At 41.6% G+C, this 12656-nt stretch overlaps 1 pseudogene; it reads left to right on the forward strand.

Moving 5' to 3' along the window:
• The first annotated feature begins 9396 nt into the window (after positions 1-9396).
• On the forward strand, positions 9397-11984 carry LOC117866237 (uncharacterized; annotated as a pseudogene).
• Positions 11985-12656: the final 672 nt, after the last annotated feature.

Raw genomic sequence — 12656 nt, forward strand, 5'->3', positions numbered from 1 at the left:
TGAGCGCATGAACAGAACCATCATATCGAGGATCGTTGCATGCTGTCCAACGCGAAGATGAGCACGCGTTTTTGGGCAGAGGCCATCAACACTGCGTGCTATTTGATCAACAGGTCGCCTTCTATTCCACTCAACAAGAAAACTCCTATTAAAGTATGGTCTGGTACGCCTGCTGATTATTAACAGTTGAGAGTTTTTGGTTGCACTACTTATGCTCATGTTGATAATGGAAAATTGAAGCCTAGAGCTATTAAGTGTCTGTTTCTTGGTTATGGTTCTGGAGTAAAAGGATATAAGCTATGGAATCTTGAAACAAGAAAGACTTTCATGAGCAGGAGTGTGGTTTTTAATGAATCTGTGATGTTTAATGACAGTTTGCCCATAGATATTGTACCAAACAAATTTGATGATGAGTAGCAGAATGTGAGCGTGCAGGTGAAGCACATGGATGATCAGGAGGATAAATTTGTTGATGACACTATTGATACTGTTCAGCACTCACCTCTTATTTTGTAGCAAGACGATCAGCCTATTGCATTTCGCAGAGCAAAGAGGACTTGTGGCCCTCGATCCCAGTTGATTGAAGAGTGTAATTTGATTTATTATGCTATTAGTTGTGCTGAACAGGTGGAGAACACTCATGAGCCGGCCACGTACACTGAAGCCATTGTTTCTGGAGACTGCGAGAAGTGGATCTCAGCTATGCAAGAAGAGATGCAGTCCGTGGAGAAAAATAGCACATGGGATGTGGTGCGTTTGTCTAAAAATAAGAAGACCGTGCATTGCAAATGGATCTTCAATAGGAAGGAGGGTATATCTCCTAGTGAGCCTCCGAGGTTTAGGGCAAGGTTAGTAGCTAAAGGCTTCAATCAGATTCCAGGTGTTGATTACAATGATGTGTTCTCCCCAGTTGTGAAGCATAGCTCAATCCGTACATTCTTTAGCATTGTTGCTATGCGTGATCTTGAGCTTGAGCAGCTAGATGTGAAGACAGCATTATTGCATGGAGAGTTTGAGGAGGAGATATACATGGACCAGCCAGAAGGGTTCATAGTGCCTAGTAAGGAGGATCATGTTTGCAAATTGAAGAAGTCCTTGTATGGTTGGAAACAGTCTCCTCGTCAGTGGTATAAGAGGTTTGATTCATTTATGTTGTCAAATAGTTTTAAGAGATCTGATTATGATAGCTGTGTCTACATTAAATTTGTTGATGGATCACCTGTATACTTGCTGTTATATGTTGATGATATGCTGATTGCTGCCAAAAGCAAGAAAGAAATCACTGCATTAAAGGCTCAGTTGAGCATTGAATTTGACATGAAGGATCTTGGTGCTGCTAAGAAAATTCTAGGTATGGAAATTACTAGAGACCGTGCTTCTGGTTTATTGTTTCTTAGTCACCAAATTATATTTAGAAAGTACTTCATCGTTTCAACATGCATGATTCAAAGCATGTTAGTACTCCCATTGCACCTCACTTTAAATTGTCAGCTTTACACTATCCTAGCACTGATGAGGAAGTTGAGTACATGTCTAGAGTTCCATATGCTAGTGCTGTTGGGTCTTTGATGTATGCCATGATTTCCTCTCGTCCGGATTTATCTTATGCTATGACTATGGTCAGTAGATATATGGCTAATTCTGGTAAAGAGCATTGGAAGGCCGTTCAGTGGATTTTTAGGTACCTGCGAGGCACATCGGATGCTTGTTTGAAGTTTGGCTGGACTGAAAAAGGACTCGTTGGCTATGTTGATTCTGATTATGCTGGTGATTTGGATAAGCGAAGATCGCTCACAGGTTATGTTTTTACCATTGGAGGTTGTACTGTGAGCTGGAAGGCACATTTGCAGGATGTTGTTGTGCTATCCACCACTGAAGCAGAATATATGGCTATTTGTGAAGCAAGTAAAGAGTCAGTTTGGCTAAAAGGTTTGTTTGCTGAAATTGCTGGAGTTGATTCTTGCGTTAACTTGTTTTGTGACAGCCAGAGTGCAATTTATCTCACTAAAGATCAGATGTTTCATGAGAGGACAAAGCACATTGAGGTTAAATATAATTATGTTAGAGATATTGTTGCAAAGGGCAAGCTAAAGGTATGCAAGATTAGCACTCATGAAAATCATGCTGATATGTTCACAAAGCCGATTCCTGTTGCTAAGTTTGAGCTTTGCTCAAGCTTAGTTGGTATTACTGTTTAGCCCAAGAGGCTATTTGGCGCCGAAGGTGTTTTCTTTGTTTGTTTCAGGGTGAAGGTTCGTTTTATGCTACAAGAAGGAATTTGTCTCAAGGTGGATTTTGTTGGGTTATGATCCAAATTCTTGGGCTGAAGTGAAGCGGCCCAAAGCGAAGCGGCCCATTAGCGTTTAGAGAGACTACACCATCTATTAGTACCATATTGCTAATAGATGAGGTTGTGGGGGTATTTCCTCCCTATATATATGGACCACCTCCCTCATGGAAAAGAGGCATCATAGACTTCTATACAGGAAGGCCCCAAGTTAGGGTATCCCCAAGTTGTAAATCTCCGGCTCTTGTAACCTCACCCAAATATAGTGAAGATTGTTGCTGGCTGGCGCCCGTGGTTTTCCCTCTCGCATTGGGAGGGTTTTCCACGTTAAATCTCGTGTCTCTTTGCGATTGATCTTGTTTACTTCGTTGTTCCTCCGCCATAGCGTATAACAACGCAAACACTGTATGAAAATTACGAAACAATTAGGTTGCACCCTTATTAGTGACAGAAATTCGGAGGTCAAGATCTTTTTACCTCAAGAACATGAATGGAGAAGACGTTCCACATAGATAGAATGAGTGGGATCGCCTTTCAAAGTTATTGCAACACTACAGAGCAAATGGGATGGCCCTTCTAGGACAGCGACCTTATCTTTGGCTACTCGATCGTATGGTGCATCGCTGTCATTTTAGACCACGCTGCATTGGAAGCTCACTTTGAAGTTGAGCTGGAAGAAGCATCACACTCGGCGTGCAGCTTCATATATAGAAGGAACTAGGAAATGGGCAGATCCACCGCTTTCACACTTGAAGAGAGAAAGTAGTTTTTTTTATATACTAGAGAGCAAGTAGTTGAATCAGCCTACACGCACACAAGAAAAAAAGGGAATCAGAAGGCCTACGTGGGGCTTGTGTACTCATTTTGCTCAATACTCCCTCTAGTTAAAATCCATGACAATTGTTACAATCTAATTCATACTAAATGAGCTAAGTTAAATTGTCCTAAATGTCAGGTATTTAGAAAAGGAGGGAGTATAATATAGCTGAGTTGTGCTGGAGAGCAAAGAAGACAGCAAGAAGCTCCAAAAAAGCATCTTTGTAGCTGGTATATACAGACACACATAGGAGATTGTCCCAATTTATTTAGCTCTCTATCCTCATTTAGATATAGATCTTCAAGTAACTAACTTCTATATATACATGCAAACTACTAAAAAAATTAGAGCTCAAATGGATGTACAGATAAAAAAATTCATTCTCTCCTTTAGAAAATACATACTACCTTCGTCCTGTAATACAAGGCATCCAAGCGTTTAAAATTTATCCTCAAATACAAGGCACATTTGAATTCTTGCTCATTCAATTCTTTCCAGAATTGACAAGATAAGGGTGGCTGATTGGTGAATTATTACTAAAAATAAGTTCCTTGTTATCTGCAACTGCCATTAATTCAGGGGTACATGCGTCTTTTGATACTCCTACAATATGTCCTCAAATCTTTAGGATGGCTTGTATTTTAGGACGGATAGAGTAATCAATTTCCCTGAACTTTAAAGCACGAAACACACAATCCTAATTTTACTCATTTATGTAGTCCTCTAACCTCAATTTGATCAAGATCTTCAACTAAGCAATATCTTATACATGCAAACTACCACACAAATTATAGCTCAAATGGATGTGTATATGAATAACAATATCTCTCAAATTCTCTACATTACAAAAAAGACAAATTTCTCTATAAGCAAGAAACACACCATCCTAACAACAAAAGATTATAGGATGAAGTTGCTAATCTTTAATGGGTGAAATCTCCACAAAAATCGTGAAAAAATCTGACAGTGCCTCTAGGCCCATGTTGCCATCAACTGTTGGTCCTGTATTCATGGTTCGAGCTTGGAGGAGGAAGAAGGCCTAAATAGCCTAGAGGCACTTTGATACTAGTTCGTAACACCAACCGGTGCTAAGGTATATCTATAAGTATCCACATTAGCACCAATTAGTGTTACTAACCAGTACCAAAGTGCCTCAGGGAAAATGACAATTAAACCCGGTACTAATGCTGGACTCAGTCTATCTCTCTTCAATATTTTTGTGGTGAGCCGAAGCCCCTGATCTAGTAGTGAGATGCACTTTCTTTGTTTCTTAGAGCTTGGTAAGAATCAATATTTTTGCCTGAGCATAATTGTGCCAACTATTTTCCATAATTTTGTACCATGTATGTATCTGACTGTTTAACACTCGCAACCAGTAAAGATAATCTTTCGACTTCGGCCTGGGATGCTCCTACGGGCTTTTTTTGAGAAGTACTTGTGTTTAGGCATCAGAGAACGCGGCGGCCAGTTTCTGTGGGTACTGAACGAGTTGTTCTGTAAGCCAAATGAGTGGCGCGGTCATATTGTGTTGCCTTGCCTCCGAAACTTAAGCGGAGTCTCAATTAGAACATAGATTCCTCGTCCACACAACGTGAAGTGGGCAAGTGGTGGATAATTGGTCTCCACGCAAAATGCACCCAAGGTAGATAACAGGAGTTGTCCACCACTTGCGCCACTTGGATCCTGATGCATAGGTGTGCATGTACCCTGCCGGCTCAAGTGTTCTCCATTTAGTGTCCGTGGCAATCCACGTATGAGATAGACTAGAAAAAGAGGAAAATTCTACGAATTTGGAAAAAAAAAGTTTTCCGATATCTATAGTCTTCTTATGTATCTCATGGATGAACACCTGGTTGTGCTAATTAATAACTAAGATTTGTTTCCATGCTCGCGGAGAATCGATGGCCCCTCAGCCTCAGTCACCCCGTATGCGTTGGTTAAGGCTGTCAACTGTAGGTCGCCATAGCTGAATAGAATGGCATCACCACGCGCGAAGGCGCCCTCCACTACCCCTCCGGGCCACTTGCTGCATCATGATGGTGGTGCCGCTGGATGTCGATGATTCAGACCTGGGAGGCGTCTCCTCTAGCTCACGAGCGCAAGGTTGAGGAAGAGTCACCACCACCGTATCTGCGCTTAGTGGACAAAGCCGACTGGAGCCATTGTTGATGCGAACCTAACCAGAACAAGCTGGTTTCTGAATGGATTTTCACCGAGCATAGCCAATGGTTGAGTATCTGTTCCTTATTTGCTATCCTCAATATATGACAGGTACAGTAGTGTCACTAGCCATCAAACCTTACAGCAACATCACATCTGATGATGCTTTGAGCTAAATAATGCATGTCCCATTCCAAGTTAGGCCAGCGAGCAGCACAGCACTGCCGTTCACTGGTGGAAAACCGAGCATTAGTCCCGGTTAGTAAGCCTCATATCTCTCCAAAAACCAACCGAGAATAATCATTCAGGACTAAAGGTCCTCCTCTTTAGTCCCAGATCATTCACCCGGTACTAAGGACCTCCTTTAGTCCCGGTTGGTTGCATGCACATTGTTACTTCACACATACACACGCGCGCGCACACACATATATATACATCCTTAGCGTACACTACTTACACGTATACGCTCGTATTGTATGCCTATCGTATATATATTTCATGATAGTATATCCATAATATTAATTATAACTACTATCACTCGTAGAGAACTGACTTTCAATGCACCCCTTTTAATCCTGATTTAAAGTAGGCCCGGTACGAAAGGGGGTGCGCGGAGCTTTACTCCCGGTTGGTATTTGCAACTCGAACTAAAAGTCACCTTTTATCCCGGTTCAAAAATCCGCCACCCGTGGGGGACCCTTTAGTCCCGGGTAAAAAAATCAGCTACCCATGGGGGACCCTTTTGTCCCGGGTGGTAAGAATAACCGGGACTAAAGGTCACCCTCTCAATCCCGGTTGGTGTTACCACCCGGGACAACAACACCAACCGGGATAAAATGGGGTCTTTTATCCCGGTTGGAAACTCCAACCAGGATAAAAGGGTCCCTCACGTGTGGCTGAAAAAGAACTAAAGCCCTCGGACCCTTTTATCCCGGTTTGTAATACCAATCGGGATAAAAGGGGGTCTTTTATCCGGGTTGGTGTTTCCAACCGGGATAAAAGGGTCCCCCACAAGTTAGTATAAAAGGATTGGATCCCCTATATAGTCAGATGTGGTGTGTAGGTGGGATGGAAATGAAGCTACGCGCGAAGCTTGAGGTTATGGGTTCGAATCCCATGAACCGCGCACGCCCATATTTCGCGTGAAAGTCGCGTGACTTGTGACTTGCACATCGCGTGTGGGGGGCCTCCCTAGGATCCCATGGGGATTTAATTTTTTTTTGCATTTTTTTTGCAAAACCATTTATCCCGGTTATTATTACTAACTGGGATAAAAGGGAGCCTGTCCCGCGCCTGGCGTGGAAGCCCCTATTACCAACCGGGACTAAAGGAAGTCTTTTGTCCCGGTTTAGGGACCCGGAACAAAAGGCACCCCCCTTTTGTCTTGATTGCGTTATCTCGGATTAGTTTTCGGGAGATTTTCACCCTACCAACTAGGACTAATACCGAGTTTTCTACCGGTGTATATATACAATTCTTAGTATACTGTACACATCAAACTAGTATTTATACAATTACTGCATATACAATAATTTGTTCTCTTCATTCTTAGGATCCTACCGTCATGGTGTTGTTCGGTATGGCTATTGAATGTCCATCGTAATAAAATTCTCCTTTGAGATTTATCATCTTGTCCACTAGAAATCCCATGAGAGCTTCTTGGATTACCAAACGACTCTCCTTCTCCAATAGTTCTTCTCTAATTCGCAACATCTGTAATTTAGAAATATGTGAATGTTACATCAATAATTAAATATAAGGATCTAGAAAACAATTATTAATAGTCCTTCTGCAAACTTTATTTCATTAGCCTTGCCCATTGTAGTATCTGCAAAAGCTTGGCCTGTAGCCCAATCTGGAACGTTGTTATCATCCTTCTCTTCTTTGTTGTCTTCCATTAAACCAAATAGTTAGGTTGAAACCGTATGTAAACAAGTGGCTGTGAAGAGTCCTCAGGATGAGTAGTCCTTCTTATTACTGTATTGGAAGCATGGACAACATATGAATCCCTTCTCTGGCTTGTTGGCTCTGGCCACTTCAAGAAAATAATGCAAGCCATCAACAAACTCCTTGATACGTCTATCTGCATCATACATCCTTTGCCGATCCATCTGCATCGTATTACATGAAAAATGAACATAGATCTTCATATTAGATAAAGAACTTGATCAATATTGATAATTTACACCAATCAACCTTCATAAAGATAAAAATAGTTCACATGAAAATTACACCAATCAACCTTCATATCGTTCACTACGTCAACAAAAAGAAAGATGCTAGAATTCTGGAACAAGACAATAAAGATCTATATACACTAAACATTAGAGATGCTCCATAGTGGACTTCACGTAGTCAATAATCCTAAAATAATATTACAACATAGCAGAATGTTCGCCCTCCAAGCCATCTCTGCACATGAGTCAATCTTCTCCAAAGTCTATGGAGAGTCACCTCCGCTCCTAAAGTACTAGAAAATAATGGTACAATAGAAGATCTTCGAGTCCACATACTCGGGCTGAATATCATAAAGGAATCCTGAAATAATTGTCCAAGTCTTTTAGAGCAAGTGCCACATTTTCATAATAAAAGTATGGTGGCACACAATAGCCTATTCAGGTAAAAGATCTATTCACTGAGCATGGTCCATTTTGGTAAGCCAAAACCAACCAAAAGCCGATGGGACAAGGTTACTGAATAGATCACTGCCTGAACAGGCTATTGGGCCCCCATACTTATATTATGAGAATATGGCTCCAAAAGGTGTTTGGAAAACTATTTCAAGATCATTTCTAATATTCAGCCCAAGTTTGTGGACACGAAGTTCTTCTCGTCTACCATTATTATTGGATTCTTAACTCCGTGAAGTCCAATATGGAGCATTTGTAGTCTTTAGTGTATCTTTGCTATCCTGTTCCACAATTGTAGCATTAAGTTGACCGGTGTAATTTTTATCTCACTCTAATTTGACATGCAAACTATCCAAAAAATTGTAGCAATGACCAAATTCTATTTCTTACACCTACAATTTGTTTACCTCAATTTGATTGCAATGACTAAATATTAAAAACACATTTACTCTATTTTTTCCATACCTAATATTAATCAAGATATCAACTCCCCTTATTCTGGGGGTGCTGCTGCGCCCCTTAGGACTAGCCACATCACCTCTTTTTTGCGGCCGTCCAATCGTGGGCGATCCGACCATCCGGGGGCTACCACTGGAGCACGCAATTCCACGAAAAGCCCCTTAGGTTTCTGGCTTCTCGATTCCAGGTTCAGGGAGGCCCCCTGTCTATAGTGAACACATTCATTTTTCTATCGCGCCCCCCCCCCCCCCCCACTCCAAAATATTTCTACACCAAGAAAAGAAAATTTGGAAATTGTGTCGATTTTGCGAAAAGATGTCTACCTAGCATTTTGCGAGGAACCCCCCGTCGCCATCCGCCCTCGCTGCGTGCCTGTGGCCCAAGATGCTCCATTATGAGTTGTTGGGCTACGTATCTTTGTCCTACCATGCCCCCTGGTTGGAAACCTTAAGGATAAGAATGCGCTTGTTGATTGCTTTGTGCGTGTCAATGAGGGGTTCTGCCATGCCCCCTAGGCCTGGCCACGCCACCTCCTTGATTGCTTTGTGCTTGTTAATGGGGGGTCCTGGTGCGCCCTCCGGGCCTGGCCACGTTGGCTCAAATTTGTGGCCGTCTGATTGCGGCCGACTCGGCCATCCGGGGCTGCCACCGGAGCGTGTAGTTATACAAAAAAAACCCTTAGGTTTTTTGCTTATCGATTCCAGGTCCAAGGGGCGTTGCTCCATCTTGAGGTGCTGGGCTACGTGTCTTCATCCCACTTGTTGGGAGCCCTGGTTGGAAGCCTCAAGGATAAGGATGCACTTGGTTGCTTTGTGTTTGTTTATATTAGATATATAAAATTGTTACAAGTCGCAGCGGTGGTGTATACATGTGCATCGGCGCAGTGTTGATGTGTTCTTTGGTACATTGACATGTTCTTTGCTACGATGATGTGTTGTTTGGTACGCACATGTGGCCGCCAACGTGTTGATATGTAGTGCTTTTTTAGATTTGGGTTCTATCTATATATAGGCTCTTCGTTTTAATGTATTGATGTCTGGGATTCCAGAGTTTCTCCTGGTTCAGATTACCCACTGCGATTATGGTGTGGTCTAGGCTATGTGATGTTTCACCTTCGAGCAAGAACTATTGTCTGCGTGCTCGTATCGCTCGCATGTGGGATTATTGCGGCACTCGAGATGGACAGCCTGCTTTGCATCTTGATTTGGTCCTTGTAGACGAAAAGATGCATGCTTTTTGACCGGTTTGTAGTTGTATTTATGTGTATGTATGTTGATCGGACTGTTGGGTGTGCAGGGAGACGTTATGTATGCCGAAGCTGGTGGGCATGATGTTGATAAGGTTAGGAGAGACGTCTAAGAAGGTGGTGTGTATTCGTTTAGTAAGTTCCGTGTGGTCAATATGAAGCCTTCCTACAAGCCTTTTTTGTGCCAAGTATATGATCAAACTCACCCATGGACGAAGATGGATCGTGTTGAATCAGTTGTTGAATTGTTTCCTCAATTTGTGTTTCACCTGTCACCACTTTCTGATCTTTCTTCGCGTGTAGGAAGTCAGGCATATTTTACATGTTACTGATGCGATATTGATTATTAGGTTATTTTGAGTTATTCACTATTCTTTTAAAAGTTATTTCCTCTTACAATGATTATGTGTATTTTCAGATGTTATAGCAATGATAGTTGGTGTGTCTGATGTTACTCATATACGGGTACATAGTAATTCAATTGATACACCTAGAAAAGTCATTGGTCTCAAGGATTTGAGGTATGTTGCTTGCTCGTTGGAGTTAAATTCTATTGGTTTTTATACAGGGTTATTTATATTTGTATGTAGCATTGGTGATTTATTTTTATTGTATGTTTGCAGTGGTCTTGAGATGAAGCTTGTTTTATGGGGAAATCGTGCAAATGAGTTTGACGCTAAAGAGGTTCATCTGCTTGGTTAGGAACATGCTGTTGTTGGGATATTTTTTGGTACTTTGGTCAAGTCGTACCAAGGTTAGTTTTCAAATTGGTATTGTCTTCTTTGTGTTGGTTGTTTTGGATGTTTGCTATACCAGGTTTGGTTCTCACTTCGTGCAGGTGAGGAGACTTTGTCTGGTGGGTTAGCTTGTAAATGGTACCTTAATGAAGATATAGTAGAAATAGATGAATTCTTTGAAAGGTGTGTGTTGCCTGCATTATTTTTCCTTAGATATTTTAAATTTCAAACTTAATCCATTGATATTGTGTCTATTTTTATTTGTGTTTGCCAGGCTTGGTGATAATTTCACAAAAATAGATTGGATTATTCATGAATAAGGCAGTGATTATCATAGGTCTGATCAATTGCCGCATAGGAGTGTTTTTGAACTTCGAGCTTTAGATCCTTGAGAGGTTGAGGTAATTTAACATTTCTATTTACGTGTAGTTTTAATATTGTTGTATGTCATAGTATTTTATTATAGTGTGTATCTGTTTCTCTTGTAGGCTACAAATTTTCTGTTTCCTGTGACAATAGTGAGGATTAGTACTACTCACCCATGGTAGTTTTCATCCTGTGCTAGATGCCATAAGGCTTCTGCTCCATATGGATTTGAGTACCTTCGTAGCGGTGGTTGCACTTCTACTACTGCTATTCCTAAGTACATTTTTTAGGCAGCAATTGTTTTGTTACTATTGGTACTGTTTATGTTTTTCCCTAATTTTTCAAATTGTAGGTACCGCCTCTGTTTAATTTGTTCCGATGGTACGGCTGCTGCTGAATTTGTACTCTTTGGAAGGGTAGCTCAGCAAGTGGTTGGGAAGACTGTTATGTCTCTTATGAAAAATGATGGGATTCCAAGAGAGATTGCTGCTATTGTATCTCAAAAGTTTATTTTTGTTGTGTCTGTTAGTCAGAAGAATTTGACACAGAGAGTTGTGTCTTTTCAAGTTAATGGGGTGGAGTCTTTCTGTGGGAGGCAAGCTTGTACGCTAGATATACAGGATTATGATGATGTTGAAGCCACTGAGGCGTCATCTTTTTTAGCAATGTTGACTCCTCTAAGCAACCTTCTGCATCTGTTGGGTTACGTGTGCAGAGGACACGTAACTCATCGTGACGAATGGTAATGATAGCTCTAATGGTATTTTTTTGTTTTCTTTTTTTTTTGTTCCGAGGTAAATTCGTTCCCTGGGATAGCTCTAGGGATGAGCATGTTGAAAACATTGGAGGATCAAGTTCATCGTCGTTAATGCTTGATCCATCATGTGTTTTTTTTGGTAGTTTATGCATGTTATCCTTTGTTTGCCTGTTGCTAGATCTAACTACTTAATTTCTTCTTCAATTACTGGCAGTGGTACTTTTGCTGGTACAAGGGCTCACAGTGGTGTTGCTGTAGAGAATTTGAAGATTCATGCAGTTATAGATGGTTTGGTTGATAATACGGAAAGCGAGGAAAGGAATCCTAAGGTTTTGTTCATCTGCATTGTGTATGTTTGTTTGCTCCCTGTGTAGCTACTTATGTATAATGTTTTTAGAGTGCAGAAGGAGCGACGATGACCATGAGAGTGATAAGGTTGGTGGCGCTGACAAGCATGAGAAAACCAGATATGCCAAGGGAGCTCAATTGACATCGACGAAGAGGTTGCTTCCTGATTCCATTTAGTTTTTTTGTTTATTTTTTTGTTGGTCCATGTACTTATTTTTCATTGCACTATTTTATTGTAATGATATTGATTCGATTTCCTGTAGGCAAATGTTGAATCATTGATGTCTTAGGATGTTTTGTGGGTGTAGGAAGGAATAGAATTGGGTATAATAGATTGATTGATTGTATTGCATTGAGCCTCTCGGCTGGTATATATTGAGTACAAGACTTGGGAGGCAAGACTCCCCCGAATACATATGGCAGTCTATGATACGTATATCTACAACTACCAAATATACTCTAACATCTCTCTGCAGTCACAACGGGAGCACCGTAGATGGTGAGACTGGAGAAGAAGCTGAAGGCAAAAAGCTGACAGACTGACATCCCCCCACAATGATAACGTCGGTGCGGTGCGGATGCTGCGACTAGAGAGAAAAACCAGCGAGTAACACATGCAGATAATAGCTGTTTGTGCCAATGTCGAGGTAGCTGAGCAGGAGGATGAGTAGCTATGGTCGAGGATGCCATGCGTGACGTACCAGTCGAAGTTGCCAAAGATGAGGGAGCCGTACATGAAGCCGGGGGCACACGAGGAGGCGCTGTGAGGATGGTGGCGCGTAGACGCCAAAGATGAAGACGGAGACGCATCGAGGCAATCGTAGAGGGGGGGAGTCGATGCAGCTAGGC

Source organism: Setaria viridis, chromosome 8, assembly GCF_005286985.2.
Source record: "Setaria viridis chromosome 8, Setaria_viridis_v4.0, whole genome shotgun sequence".
NCBI classification, from domain to species: Eukaryota; Viridiplantae; Streptophyta; class Magnoliopsida; order Poales; family Poaceae; genus Setaria; species Setaria viridis.